A 16,296-nucleotide genomic window follows, 5' to 3' on the forward strand; every position below is an offset into this window, starting at 1 on the left:
CTGAAGGATTGCCGTAAAGCAGTATCTCTGGTCGTACGATGTGTATGACGTCACTGACACTTTAAAAGACTTTTTAAAGCAAATAATTGACTCTAAAAAATCTAACACCCAGCAATGTGTAATTTCTTTGCATCTCCTTTCGAATACAACATTCAAATTACTAGACAAAAAATTATATCCTGAGAAAAGTGGATTTTGAGGGGTATAGCGCCATAGACCTCCATTCATTCTGCACTCGTCCTGTGAGCGCCCTCATATGGAACCAGAGTGGAACTGCAACCAGTTCAGAAGCCGGAAGTTTACTGAGAGTGGAAGTTCTCCCCTTATTAGACATTCTCTGCTTTAGATAAACTTCACGTTTGTGTTTCATTTTTTTGTTTTTCCTATTCTTCTGCAAACCAGAAATGCAACACCGCTGAAGGTTTGTTTGAGCTGCGCCCTCTACTGTACAGGCATGAATTTGCACTTCCATCAGCATGAGGCCTATTCTTTTCACTTTTGGTGTGAAAGGGCCTTTACATTTGCTTAAAACAGAACTTTTTTGTTATGAAAAAACAATTAAGCAAACAGCCCAGGTAAGAAAAAGCAATGCAAAAGTATTGTATCACAATACTTTCCATAAAAAGTAAAGAAGTAATGCAATTAGTTACTTTTAAGGGTGTATAATGCAATATTGTAACACATTATTTTAAAAGTCCCAAACCCTGTTCTGACCTACATATAAATTTCATATACATGTAAATATGTATGCTAATTTATGCTAATGCTCAAGAAAATGGCCATTGTTTATTCCCTGATTTATAAATGTAATAAAAAAATTTTTTTGAAAGTTTGTGATTTTTTTTCAGTATATCTTTAATGTTGATCATTCATGATTAAATAAAGACATGAAAAAAAATCACATGCAATATTTATTTATGTTAAATACAGCATCATTTGGTGCATCTTGGCCTCTATAGAGCCCTGGTCTAAAGAGTGTCTGTGAGGTTCTCCTCTGATGAAGAGAGACATGCAGGTTTTGCACTAAATTATATCAGAGGATTACAGACATCACTTTCAAAAGCAAGGATGGATCAAGCTGAAAGCCATCTTGATTTGAAAGCCACTATTTGCCTAAGCAGACTTTAGAAGATTGAAAATCAAAAGAAGAATATGCTTTATTATATTGATCATATTAAAGGGCCAAAACAAGTGTTTTTAAAGACCAATATAGAAAATGAAATCCATCCAGCGGAGGATATTACAAATAAAAGAACAAGTCTCTGTGCTAAAACAGGAGGTTCCGGCTCTTTTAATTGGCACAGACGCTGTATGACATTTTCAAACTAGCCTATATGATTGAATTTTTATTCTTTCAGAGTCCTAATAAAATAGATTTATTTTTGACAGATGCATAATTTAAAGCAGTTGGTTTTATCAATAACAATCTGTGTTGACAGTCTCTAAATATGCACCTGTGAGAGACATATGAGCTATGTGCATTATAACACATAATTACCTATTATTGATCTTACAAATGATTGAACTAACAGGCGGTTTCTCTTTCAGTCAAAACATTTCTTTTCAAGCATTGCCAGTGGAGGACGCTCTGCTACTGACAACCAGCTTAAGACATGTAATGTGTTAGATATGAACCAAAAAATTAGAGACCTTTGTTTGTTGTGATTCTGAAATGATTATTTTGCAATGAAGATAAATGCTGATTGTTCAATAGCTTGCCACTTTTATAATGCAAGCACACAGGGACAGGCTGTTGTTGAAATTAATATCAGGCCTATAGTTTTTTTTTCTCTTTAATCTTTTATCTAACTGTCATCACGTCTGAATAGCCTATAGTGTTTTTTGAATTGATTACATAGAAGATGATGGACACATTTCTCTTGCATAGAGGATATATAGGCCTACCTATTCCTTGTAATAAAATAATTGGGTAACACTTTACAATAAGGTTTGTTAGTTAACATTAGTTAACTACAGTTAACTAAGAATGAACAGTAGCCTACTTCTTCAGCATTTATTAATCTTAGTTCATATTCATTTCAACATTTCCTAATATGTTATTAAAATCAAAGGTTGTATTTGTTAACATTGTTGCACTGTGAACTAACATGAACAAACAACGAACAGCTTTATTTTTATTAACTAACATTATTAACAAAGATTAGGCTACTATGCCATCTGTAACAAATATATTGCTCATTGTTAGTTCAAGTTAGTAAATACATAAACTAATGTTAATGAACCTTATTGTAAAGTGTTACCAATAATTGAATGCAAAAAATTGTCATAGCGAGTCAGTTGGATCATCAAAATTAACAGTTGTGTTTGTTGTGAGCATAAACCAGTCCTCTAATTACTGATAGAAAGGGCTTCCGAAATGTTGCACCTTCGATTTTGGCATTTACGCCTAATATGAGTGAAACAACGTCCAATTGAAATTCATTAATAACGATCATTCGGTGAAGTAGCAGCTAATTAACATCCCCGATGATAAACACGGGAACAATACCCTAATCAGCGACCGGTCTGAATGTGACTACCCACGGTGCTCCGCATGGTCCGCGCGCAGCAGGCCTGCTGGGCCGTGTGTGTCTGTGGAAACACGGCGAGCCTAATTACACGGAGAAGAAATCCTTCACCCGCCCGAGCGAGCCATTGTACGGTGTCGCTTTTCTTCCCGTCAGTCTTTCAGCGAGGGGCTAGATTGGCGCTGGCCCCGGGGTTTGTGGGAACCGGGACAGCCCTTTCACGCAAGCCCTCCTCAGGTCGACATTATTACACGGCCAATTAAGCCAGTTCAACGGGCTCGAACTTGAGCAAACAGCAGGGGCGATTGTTTTCCGCTGCCCTCCCCAGCTAGCCTGGCTAATTACTCCTGGACTGCACCTAACCAGGACACAGGAGGGGTCTGACCACCTAATTATAACCTCAACCTCTCTAAAAGAAGTTCAAACGAAAGGTTGGTGGGGTCTTAAAACTATATTGTTTTCACATTACAGTTAGGCCTATAGCCTACATAAGCTATCTTTTGTTTGTTTGTGTGTGGTCCTAGTAAACCCTACATTACAGGGACCAAATGTCCCCACAAATAGTAATACCAATAATTTTTTACCTTGTGGGTGTTTGGGTATATTATATCATGAGAAAAACAGCTTATAAATCAAATAGAATCATGTTTTTTATTGAAAATGTAAAAAGTTTTGTGTGATGGGTAGGTTTAGGAGTAGGGTTAGTGTAAGGGGAGAATATACAGTTTGTACAGTATAAAAATCATTATATCTGTGGAAAGTCCCCATAAAACATGGAAACCCAAGTGTGTGTGTGTATACCACCATATTTTGTGGACAAATATGTTCCCAGAAGTGAGCTAAATCTGACAGAAACTCTCAAATCCTCCTTTTAGGGATGTCCTAATTTATAAAAACTGTGTAAAAAATAAAGTGTGTGTGTATTTTTCTTTATTTTTCAATGTGTTTTTATTTCACATCTGTAAATTCGCAAAAAAACATAACCATAAATTTCAGATCTGCAAAATAGATGCTGGGTATGCTGATAAAACACAAGCACTGTCATTATATGTCTCTTATCCAAGGATTAGTCAATTTTATTAGCTGTTTTTCCTCAATTAAAATGTATTGACTGATTTTATCAACTAAAATATGATGAGCAGAAGCGATGTTTACTTCTGTTTTCTGATCAAATAAAGGTTTCATTACAAACAGGCCCTGAGGTGACCAACTTAAAACAGGTGACTCGTTTTTGCGAGGAAAACAAACACAAGAGGGGGATTTGTGTTGGAGGCAGCTGTGGATCCTGCACGCTCAGCTGGTGCTGCACAAAGAAACAGGTGACGGGGTAGAGATGTTTGCCCTGCGAGGGTGCCGCCGCGTGCTGCTTTTCCCTGGAACCAGCCCTCTCGGTAAAACCCGCACCTGGCCTGGTGGTCTTGGCAACATCGGTCAACCTCTAGCAGATGTTCGTCTCTCTTTTGTCGCTGACTTCGCGGTGGCTGCTCCACAAGACAAAACTGCGGTGAGAGGTGCTCCTGCCACAGAACGCTAATCAAAAGATGACTAACATTCTTCCCCCTTTACCCCACACTTCCAGAGAGCGCAAGAGAGGCCACTTTCAGAGTGGGGAGCTTGGATGGGTAATTGTCCATGATTAGCAATTTTAATTACCAGGTGCTCGGGGTCCCGTCTGAGAGAGTGTAAACAGGATGGCACTCACAGCTCCTTGAACATCCCACATGTCCATTGCTCTGTGTGTGTGTGTGTGTGTGTGTGTGTGTGTGTGTGTGTGTGTGTGTGTTGACTTGAGAGACATATTCCCATTTATAGGGACTGTAAAGTTACATTTCAGGCCGTGTGACCCCTTTGGTTCATTTAATTTATTGTTAGTGTCATTGCACGGAAAAGCAAACTGGTGCTTGCAAACTTTTCAGAAAAAAAAGACAGCCATGAGCACAATTCAAGGAAACTGAAATTTCGCTTTAAAGCGGCTCTGTTCCTTTCCAGGTCTGTTAACCTTGCAAATTCTGCCGTTTGTTTTTTGTTTGAATGACACAAGGATGTCTTCTCAGTAAAAGACTTGTTTTCATAGCAAGTTTCTAATAGAGAAAATGGGTGACAGTTCTTTGTTCAGGAATATCTTGCTTTTGAATCAAAAGAGCGAAGATTGCACAAGGCTGAGGTGCCTCTTTAAGTGAAAAGAAGTACCGTCTCATACAGTCATTCGCATATCTAATACGACATACATAAAGAAATGTGAGTATGTGTGTGTGTGTATTGACCCTATAAACTTCTTGTTCTCATTTAGAGCGGGAGCATAGCCTTGAGCGCCATTCAGACCAAGGTACGGTATGGTACACTACACAGACAGCATGTACCAGATGTGGTCCGGATCTGGGCTGACACTATGTTGCTGTCTGGGTATCGACCTGGTTTGCTCATCAAAGACAAACTCAATTTATCAACAGAATATCCAGAATTAATGTACCTGAGATCACACATAGGTCAAAGCCTCTCCTTTTCTCATCGAGGTCTCTCTGATCTCACTGTCCCACATAATAAGAACTGTTCTGAAGGACCTGTGAGAGTCTTTTGTATTGCAGTCCAGTGAATGCAGGTGTTTAAGATGAAGAGAAGAATGTAAGAGGTACATTGGAGGAACATTGGTGTCCTTGCATTATATTGCGATTGTAACATGTTTTTTTCTTAAATAGTCTTTTTCTCTATAGGTGCAAGGGGGGGGGGGGATAGCTCATGTGTTATTGAGTATAACTTTGTGTTTGTGTGTGCAGGATCATCTTGTGAGTCCCTCTGCTGCAGCGATCATACGCGATGAAGCTTTACTCCGTCACCTGATCCGGGATGAAAGTTGCCCTTTGGCTGTGTGACAGACAAGAAGAAAGGGACACTCACGCTAGTCTTATGGTATAGTGAATTAACTGAACAATAGAGGTCAAATTAAAGGCTTTTACTGCATGAGTCACTGATACACACACAAACACAAACCTGCATCAGTTCACATACAGGGAAAGCATGCATACAGTAGAGTACTAATGATGGACTGATATATTGGAAAGACGGATTAATAAGACATTATTGTTTTAGATTATCACCCACTTGATTAACAGATTTGGTAGAAATCATTCAATTAAATTTAAATGTCTTGTGAATACATAATTGCCTTTGAATATTAAGTAATTTAAATTTTAAAAGATTTTTTGAGACCCATTTGCTGGGATTAAATTGTATTATGTACACTTTTTTTTTTTTTTAAGTATGTTTTTTTAAATCTTCAGTAAGATTTTTTTTTTAAGAAAATACTTTTATTCAGCAAGGATGCATTAAATAGATCCGAAATTACTTTAAAGACATTTATAATGTTACAAAAGGTTTCCATTTCAAATAAAAACTGTGTTTGAACATTCTATTCATCAAAGAATGCTTTAAAAATGACAGAAATCTTAATACTTTGACAGAAATCAGTTTCTGCATAAACTATTAAGCAGCACAACTGTTTTCAACATTGATAATGATAAGAAATATTGCTCACACTTTAGTTTGGGGAACACATATTCACTATTATTAACTATGACTTTTGCCTCAACTAACTCATCATTTACTAACTATTAATAGTTAGTAAGGTAGTTGTTAAGTTTAGGTATTGGTTAAGATTTAGGGATGTAGAATATAGTCATACAGAATAAGGCATTAATATGTGTTTTATAAGTACTAATAAACAGCCAATATGCTAGTAATATGGAAGCTAATAAGAAACTAGTTAATAGCGAGAATTGGTCCCTGAACTAAAGCATTACCAAAATGTGTCTTGAGCTGCAAATCATCATATTATAATGATTTCTGAAGGATCATGTGACACTGAAGACTGGAGTAATGATGCTGAAAAACCATCTTTGCCATCACAGGAATAATTGTAAAATATATTAAAATAGAAAACAGTTACAGTAGGAAAAATATTTCACAATATTACTATCTTACTGTATTTGTGATCAAATAACTTTGATTTGGACTTTGCAACTTTGGAGGCAATAACTGGTGACCAAACCTTTGAATAGTGTACGGTACAGTGATCACCTCCTCTGATGTTGATCACTGGTTGAAGTAGTTTTGTTTACTTAATTTGTATGACCATTTGGAGAATTGTTTTTTAGAGAGACATGTTACCAGTGGCCTAAGATGGTTTGATTGAGCCCAGTTGTGTGTCTAAATGGCTGTTTGGGTTGTGTCAGTGCCTATGGCGTGTCAGGCTAGGGCCCATGCTGATTGCTAATGGCCTAATCCATATCACATTACAAACAGGATGATTAAGTGCTGTCTCACAGTAGGATTATCATGGGATTATTATGGGATCAGTGATATCTCTGATCTGTGAGACACTCTCTCTCGTCAAGTACCCTCCCTGAGGTACATCATATCGCATCATACACATCGACTCAAGAGACTTCAATCCGGTGACCTGCAGACAGAACATTCCCATTGCTGTCGTAATTGAAACTGGCGATTGTGATTTATGGAGTATTGCAGGATGACATTGTTTGAAATGTTTGAAATCATTACACTTTTAGTGATTTTGAGGATTTATAAAAAGAAAAACACATTTAAAGACTCAAATCATCCATCATTTTAAATTTGTCAACCCGTCAACACAGTAGAATTGTAAAACAGTGGCTCTCTTGGTTGCATTTTCTCATTATTGCCTCCCGTAAAGGTTTTATCGGTTTCATCAGAAGGCAGGTTAACGTGAGACGGTTGATGTTTGACTTCAGTAAATGCTGAAGGACGCTTGGTGCCGTGCAGATCCGTAGATCCCAAACCAACCAGAACATGATCCCTGGAACCTCTCCTGTTCTCATGTTGGATTGGTTTACAGATGATTGACATCTTTTGGCAGGCTCCCAAGATCTTGGGGATTCTGGGATGCTTTGGCTAGTGACTTGTCGCACATCCCAGGTATATGTGATGTTTTTATTTGTTTGTACCAACAGTTAGTATCACCTGTCCCTGTGGAGCTGCGGTCCGCTCAGCTGCTTCGCTGAACACAATAGATTACGAGGAAGTTGACTAACAGGTTTTGCAAAGTATAGCTTTTAATGTGCGCTTGTACTACAGTACAGATGCGGTGAAGGATTTTAATCAAGACTTTTATTGCAATTAACTTGATTATATATATATATATATATATATATATATATATATATATATATATATATGTATGTGTGTGTGTGTGTGTGTGTGTGTGTGTGTATATATATATATACAGTGAGGAAAATAAGTATTTGAACACCCTGCTATTTTGCAAGTTCTCCCACTTAGAAATCATGGAGGGGTCTGAAATTGTCATCGTAGGTGCATGTCCACTGTGAGAGACATGATCTAAAAAAAAAAAATCCAGAAATCACAATGTATGATTTTTTTAACTATTTATTTGTATGATACAGCTGCAAATAAGTATTTGAACACCTGAGAAAATCAATGTTAATATTTGGTACAGTAGCCTTTGTTTGCAATTACAGAGGTCAAACGTTTCCTGTAGTTTTTCACCAGGTTTGCACACACTGCAGGAGGGATTTTGGCCCACTCCTCCACACAGATCTTCTCTAGATCAGTCAGGTTTCTGGGCTGTCGCTGAGAAACACGGAGTTTGAGCTCCCTCCAAAGATTCTCTATTGGGTTTAGGTCTGGAGACTGGCTAGGCCACGCCAGAACCTTGATATGCTTCTTACAGAGCCACTCCTTGGTTATCCTGGCTGTGTGCTTCGGGTCATTGTCATGTTGGAAGACCCAGCCTCGACCCATCTTCAATGCTCTAACTGAGGGAAGGAGGTTGTTCCCCAAAATCTCGCAATACATGGCCCCGGTCATCCTCTCCTTAATACAGTGCAGTCGCCCTGTCCCATGTGCAGAAAAACACCCCCAAAGCATGATGCTACCACCCCCATGCTTCACAGTAGGGATGGTGTTCTTGGGATGGTACTCATCATTCTTCTTCCTCCAAACACGTTTAGTGGAATTATGACCAAAAAGTTCTATTTTGGTCTCATCTGACCACATGACTTTCTCCCATGACTCCTCTGGATCATCCAAATGGTCATTGGCAAACTTAAGACGGGCCTTGACATGTGCTGGTTTAAGCAGGGGAACCTTCTGTGCCATGCATGATTTCAAACCATGACGTCTTAGTGTATTACCAACAGTAACCTTGGAAACGGTGGTCCCAGCTCTTTTCAGGTCATTGACCAGCTCCTCCCGTGTAGTTCTGGGCTGATTTCTCACCTTTCTTAGGATCATTGAGACCCCACGAGGTGAGATCTTGCATGGAGCCCCAGTCCAGGGGAGATTGACAGTCATGTTTAGCTTCTGCCATTTTGTAATGATTGCTCCAACAGTGGACCTTTTTTCACCAAGCTGCTTGTGGAGCCCTTTCCAGCCTTGTGGAGGTGTACAATTTTGTCTCTAGTGTCTTTGGACAGCTCTTTGGTCTTGGCCATGTTAGTAGTTGGATTCTTACTGATTGTATGGGGTGGACAGGTGTCTTTATGCAGCTAACGACCTCAAACAGGTGCATCTAATTTAGGATAATAAATGGAGTGGAGGTGGACATTTTAAAGGCAGACTAACAGGTCTTTGAGGGTCAGAATTCTAGCTGATAGACAGGTGTTCAAATACTTATTTGCAGCTGTATCATACAAATAAATAGTTAAAAAATCATATATTGTGATTTCTGGGTTTTTTTTATTTTTAGATTACGTCTCTCACAGTGGACATGCACCTACGATGACAATTTCAGACCCCTCCATGATTTCCAAGTGGGAGAACTTGCAAAATAGCAGGGTGTTCAAATACTTATTTTCCTCACTGTATATATATATATATATATATAAATTATACACACACACACACACACACACACACACTACCAGTCAAAAGATTTTTTGTTTTTAAAAGAAGTCTCTTCTGCTCACCAAGGCTTCCTTCATTTGATAAAAAAAAAAAAAAACAGTAATATTGTGAAATATTATGACAATTAAAATAGCTGTTTTCTATGTGAATATATTGTAAACTGTAGTTTATTCCTGTGATCAAAGCTGAATTTTCAGCATCATTAATCAAGTCTTCAGTGTCACATGAAATTTGATGCTCAAAAAACATTCATTATTATTCATGTTTGATTCTTTGATGAATAGAAAGTTCAAAAGAACAGCATTTATTTGAACAGCATTTATTTGAAATAGAATCTTTTGTAACATTAGAAATGTCTTTTCTGTCACTTTTTATCCTTGATGAATAAAAGTATTGATGAAGTCTAGGTGAGCAGAAGAGACTTCTTTTAAAAACATTAAAAATCTTACCGGTCCAAAACTTTTGACTGGTAGTGTATAAAAAAAGCTAATTATGTTACTAGAAATAAACAAGAAAATAAGTATTTCTGAGCTGGTTGATATTCATAAAAAGCCTTCTAGAAAATATAGGAGCACACACAGACTCATGGTGTATTTTTAGGTTCCAGATCAAGGGCCTCTCCACTCAAAAGGGGGCACTGTTACTGCATTACAGATCACAAATGAACAGCACTACTATACACTTTAATGTAATACAAATGTTTTTTAATACCAGGCCAATCACTCTAGCCATTGAAATATGATTCCACAGTAGCCATTAGGACTGCTCGTCCCATTTCAGACTGTTATTATTTTAGCCATGCTGAAAAATACAAAGTGAAGAGAGTAATATTTCATTTAGCACGTCTCAGGTAAAGGCTGTGCACTATGCTAGTGAACAAAAACAAAAAAAAGTGAATACTGTAGTTACATGATCAGCTCCATTTTCAGATAGACCTGAAAACAACTGAAAAGTACATAATGAAAGTTGGCTTTAAAATATATAGTGCTGCTTATATATTGAAAATGTTTAAAATCACATGTTTTCCTTAGCAGAACTGATATTTTCTTTTTCTTGGTGAGTTGGACCAAATAGTTTTGATTTATTAAACAATTTTTGCATTATTTGGAAATAAATGATTACTTATATTCAGCAAGGACACATTGAATTGATTAAAAGTGACAGTAAATCTGTAATTTTGTTAGTAATTCTGTTTTGGTCATTTTCTATTCATTAAACAGTCACAACAAAAATATTAAGCAGCAGTTTTCAACATTGAAATGTTTCTTGACCTGCAAATCATCATATTAGAATGATTTCTGAAGGATCATGTGAGTAATTATGCTGAAAATTCAGCTTTGTATCATATAAAATAAATTACAATAGGAAACAGTAATTGTAAGTTATTGTGTATTTCACAATATTACTGTTTTTACAGTGTTTAATCAAGGAGAGAGAGAGAGAGAGAGAGAGAGAGAGAGCAGACAGAAGAAATGAACGAAGATGAAAGAAAGGGGTAAGAAAGAGAGAAAGGGAACAAAGCTGCCAAGAAACCAGCTTTATAGCACAATTGTTAGTCTCCTCCTGATGTTTCTTGCAGTGCATCCTGGGTCGCTGCACCCTGCATATCAGCGCTTTCCTGCATATTCCTGTTCAACTGACATTAGGCCCCGGCTCAGTCCCAAAAGCTGCCTGCACCCTGCTGGGTTCACTCCATTAGATACTCACTACACACTTTGTCTGTCATACTAAAAGCCAAGCCTGGGGAGCAAGAAGAGGTTAAAAGGTACAAAATGAGCCTCAGCCGAAAAGAGCAGGTGATTTAGGAAGCTGATTGCTCTGATCTGATTGGGCGGGTGGTTGAATTGAGGTATCTCTCATCTCACTGTACAGTATATATGGTTGGACTGGATGATGAAGGTCAGGTCATTGTCTTTACTTTGAATGTAAGTCATTATGAGTGCATTTAGATGTTTCCTATTGTTATGGAGGTAATTACGTCCTACAGTGTACCTGACTGCTTATAAGTAAAGGGAAAAACAAGAAGCCCATCAATGTCTAAAACCTTGTGTGGTTCAGCTATACCCTACGTTATGGGGACAAAATGTCCCCACTAAGATGGCAATATCCAAAATCCTTGACCTTGTAGGGACATTTTTTGGTCCCCATGAGGAAAAGTGATGTTATAAATAGTTATATAGTGATGTTTTTTTGAAAATGTACAAATGCAGAAAGTTTTCTGTGATGGGGATAGAATATACAGTTTGTACCATATAACATTTTTGGAAAGTCCCTACACTCTAAAAAATGCTGGGTTGTTTCAACCCATGTTTGGGTCAAATATGGACATACCTAACTCTGTGTCTACAACAGACATTACATTGTCACTCGCATCGCGTAGCAAAAGCTAAAGGCTGTTTACACTAGACAAAGTTCCCGTTGCAAAGCATTTGTCCTTCGTTTCAGTACGTCATGAATAGAAGGAGGCATCGGTTTACTGTTGAAGATTTGTTGCTCGCGTTCTAGTGTAGACAGAATCAATGTTTATAATAAGTTTTATTGTCTTTTGTCACATCATATCGTGTCACTCATGTCTGGTGTAGTTCTGGTGGGTTTAAAATGTAATATTTTTTTTTTTAAATCAATGGTTGGGTTTGTCCATATTTGACCCAAACCAGGGTTAAAACAACCCAGCATTTTTTAGAGTGTATATAGCTTGAAAACCCTGTGTGTGTGTGTGTGTAAGAGAGATAGAGAGAAATAAATGTATAGAAATGTCCTTTCTTTATACTAATGGACATTCACTCCTAAGACCAAAAATGTTTTTAGGTGAGCATACATTCTTTAAGGCAAATGGCGTTTACATGACTAGGAAAACTAAAAACGGAAAAAAATGTATGAGTTTTGGCTGTTCATTTATACGACAACAGCGTTTTGGGGGCCTGAAAATGCAAACTTTTGAAAACAAAAGGGCAAGTTTTTTAAAACGATGCTTTTATTGTCTCCATGCAAACTACTAAGTTTCCATGGATCCATGTGAAGGAGGATTCGCTTTTGTACGCGAAACTTCTCAAAAATGTGAAGGAAAAACTTTTCTGTTTTTAGTACATCATTGTCATGTAAACGTACCCTCATTTATGTAATTTATTCCTGTGATTAAAGCTGAATTTTCAGCATCATTACTCCAGTCTTCAGTGTCACATGATCCTTCAGAAATCATTCTAATATGATGATTTGATGCTCAAGAAACCTTTATTATTATCATGAATGTTAGAAACTATTGTTCTGGATTTTTTGATGAAATTTTCAAAATTGAAATCTTTTGTATCATTATAAATATCTTTACTTTTGAGCCACTGAATGTTTCCTTGCTGAATAAGAGTATTCCTTTTTTTTTTTTAAATGACCTCTCAAACTTTTCATTGGTATGTCAAGCATGATTTTAAAAGTAAAACTGAACTCAATTGGAGAAGATTGTAGGTTTTTACATCTATGCAATTTTGTAGACACTTTAAACCCAAGTGACTTGCATTGCTTTTAATCAGTTGGTGCATACCTTGGCATTGCTAATGATGTACATGAACTGTGAAGAAAGTGGTCCTGTTTCTATGGAGTTGCTATGGTATCTGGAGTGTTTTTGTGTGTTTCTGTGTGGTTGTTTGGGAGTGGAGCCCTATTTGATACTCTGGTCCCTAGAAATGGCATGGATCCTTCCTTCATAGCAAATCTACAGACAGTTTTTCTCTTGTTTCGGACATTGCCAGGTGAAAATGGCCCGGTCACTTAGAACAGTAATAGTGTATCTCTCCTCAGCAAGCCACACAATGTGAGATGTCATTCATTTTCACACCACAAACGGTACAGGACGAGTTACATGGTGAAGTTGTTCATTTCTAAACATAGCTGAGCAATAGAAGTGTTGATGATAGCTTAACTACAACATTAGATTCCTCCAGCTCATGCAGTACAGCACCCGGTGAATCATACGGGTGATAGAGAGGTCAGGGGCGGGTGGAGATGGAGGAATGTGTGTGGTGGATCTCACACAAAGACAACTACTGCTTTCCCTGTAAAACAGCCATGTGAAATGGTTTCACAGCCAGCCAAACTCCCTGAATCCTCTTCTGTGGAGAGACGCCAAACCCACAGAAGAGAGAATAAGGGAAGCCAAGAAGAAGAGAGAGAGACAGAGAGAGCTGAAAGAGAGAGATAGAGACAGGTGAGGAGTGAAGAGCGTGTGTGTGTGTGTGTGGTCTCTAAATTGTATTACCGTATTATTCACTTTCAAAGCTCAAGAAGCTTAATGGAGTTCTCAGTTATACTTTTTAGATATAAATTTTGTCTAAATTTTAGATGGTAAAAAAAGATTTTGAGAGCTCTTCTGAAAATTTAGACGAGACAAGTGGGATTGCTGAAAGACAGATGGTGCCAGTCTCCATTTGCTCTGTATAATCTAACCCTGTAAAGCCTGACATATAAGTCAGAAAATTCTGTTCTTTTAAATGCAGTTTTTTGAACCTAAGTTTGCATATGTGTTCAAGTCAGGCTTTTAATGGGCTGCATCCAAAATCTTAAAAATGCTGCCTTCGGAGAATGCATTCCAAGGTAGGAAGGCATCAAGGAACGTCCGAATCCAACGTTAGCTTCACTTCATGTCTCTAGAGAAACCTTCATCTGATGTGTCCTTCGCTGCCATTGATATCCCACAATCCTTTGTGTTCCATTCGGTGACCGTTGAGCTAGAAAAAAAATATGGCGTCTGAAAGTTGCGGTTGGTGGCCAGTTTGTGTGTAAATGTACATTTTTGACCAATGCCATTTCTAGCGAGAAATTACTATTGTAGTTATTAAATATTCGCTTAGTTATCACCAAAGTTCTCTTTTGCTGTAGGTCATTAAACCGCTACGCTACCTCAGAAGTCTGTCTGAAACCGTAAGCTACTTTCGTCAGATACTTTCAAAGACAAACGCTGAGGCAACAAGTCTGAGTTTTCAGACGCAGCCATTGAAACAGTCAGTGTTATGAGAAGCACGTTTATGACTGCACATGCGCATTGGCAGGTCCAGCCTGAAAAATTCAGGGGTTTTTTGTCATGATTTGAGTGTTTTACCAGTTATCAGTCAGATTTCATTGATGATTTCAAAGATGAAATGTCATCATATGTTTGGTGAACAGCTATGGAGAATTTGATGTTTCCCCATTCAGAGAGATAGGAGCTGTGTTTGCATGACTGAAATAGCTGCACGAGAGCCGTTTCAAAGATGGCCGCCGAGTTAAATCACTTGCCTTAAAGGGACTTTGGTATAACAGTCTACTTGCTTAAAACTCATAAATATCAGTCATCATCACTCTATATCTCCCAATAATGTCTAGTAGTATGATTTTTTAAATGATTCATTTTATGATCAATCATGCATTAAAAAGCATGTATGTTTGTGTACAACAGGATTTTCAACAAAGTTTAATCATGTTAATGATTTGGACTACACTAGAGGCCTTAGAAATCAATATGATATATGTATACATATTTATAGGGCTAATTGCTGTATTGGGGAAATAGTTTTAATATCTCTATCTCATTTGTGATTTTTCTGTCCTGCCAGTCTGTATCAACACAGAATGTGAGAGAGAGAGAGAGAGAGAGAGAGAGAGAGAGAGAGAGAGAGAGAGAGAGATCAGTGTATATCAACATAACTGACAATAAAAGAACAGACATATCAGCGCTTTGCCGCTTTCAAAGAAAATCATATGCTTAATGTTTTTGTATGCTCCCTTAAGTATCTCCAGGGGGTCTGTGAAGAAGATTATCAATAAAACATGCTGAATTTTCTTAAAACAATCAACTCTTATATATTTATAACTTTCTTTATAATGAAAGTTGCTATAAATCTTTTTTTATACCTGGGTTAGCTGAGAGACTGGGGGTCCTGCAGGGGCCATACATGCAGGTTAAAAACTGATGGTGATGGATTTGCAGTAGTTGATACGGTTTGTTTTGATGTAGGCTGCTATTAGAGCTGACTAGTAAATAACTAAGCAAGGGAAGAACACAGAACAAGCTGTCAAAGTCTTTCCATTTTATTGACATTTTTATAGTGTGCCAGTTATAGCCTAGCTTATTACAGTCTGAACATTTAAACGTGAAGAGGAAGGGGTAGAATATGAAACAGCCATATAAAAAAATATCTAATGTTTCAGAAATCTTCCACCGGCTGAAACACATGTTGATTAGGCTACTGAGAACAGAGGGCGGCCACATGCAGAGTTCAATTAGTCAATCAATTAGCGCTGGTCCGAGCGCGACGGGAGCGCGCCTCTGTGTGACCGACAGCTCTCACCGTTACAGCCCTATAGCGTCCTTAGCCAGCTTGATTTCTGGGGCTTTGGTGGGCAGTCAGATGTTATTATCGAGGTCTGGAGTCAGCGGCTTAAAGTGGCGGCCATGGTTTAGATTCGAGACGCACGCGGTGCAGCGGTGCGCGCGAGTTCAACGCCATTTATCACCTTTTTCCTACACCCCATGAGGCTTTGCGCGAGGCACTACCATTAAACCGTAAACAATCAGCGAAATGTTCGCTCTATGAAGTTAGCGAAAAAGCATTCAAAAACTGGGTACAATGAGATTACATTATACTCACCTTCAACCATAGAACATTATAAGGACATTTAAAAGTGTACATTAATGACTACCTAACCTGCTAAAATCACTGCTATGTAACCTTATACCTTATTTAAAAATTAACTGACATAGAGTGATAAAATTCAAAATGATTCCGTCATTGTTACAGACAATAAATATTAGGCTATATATTTACCTGCTTTAGAAACCATTAACATTGCTTATAGAGGCTATTAGACTTGGGGTTAGACAATTACATTTTAAAGCATC

Source organism: Abramis brama, assembly GCF_963993115.1.
Source record: "Abramis brama genome assembly, chromosome: 2".
Lineage (NCBI taxonomy): Eukaryota > Metazoa > Chordata > Actinopteri > Cypriniformes > Leuciscidae > Abramis > Abramis brama.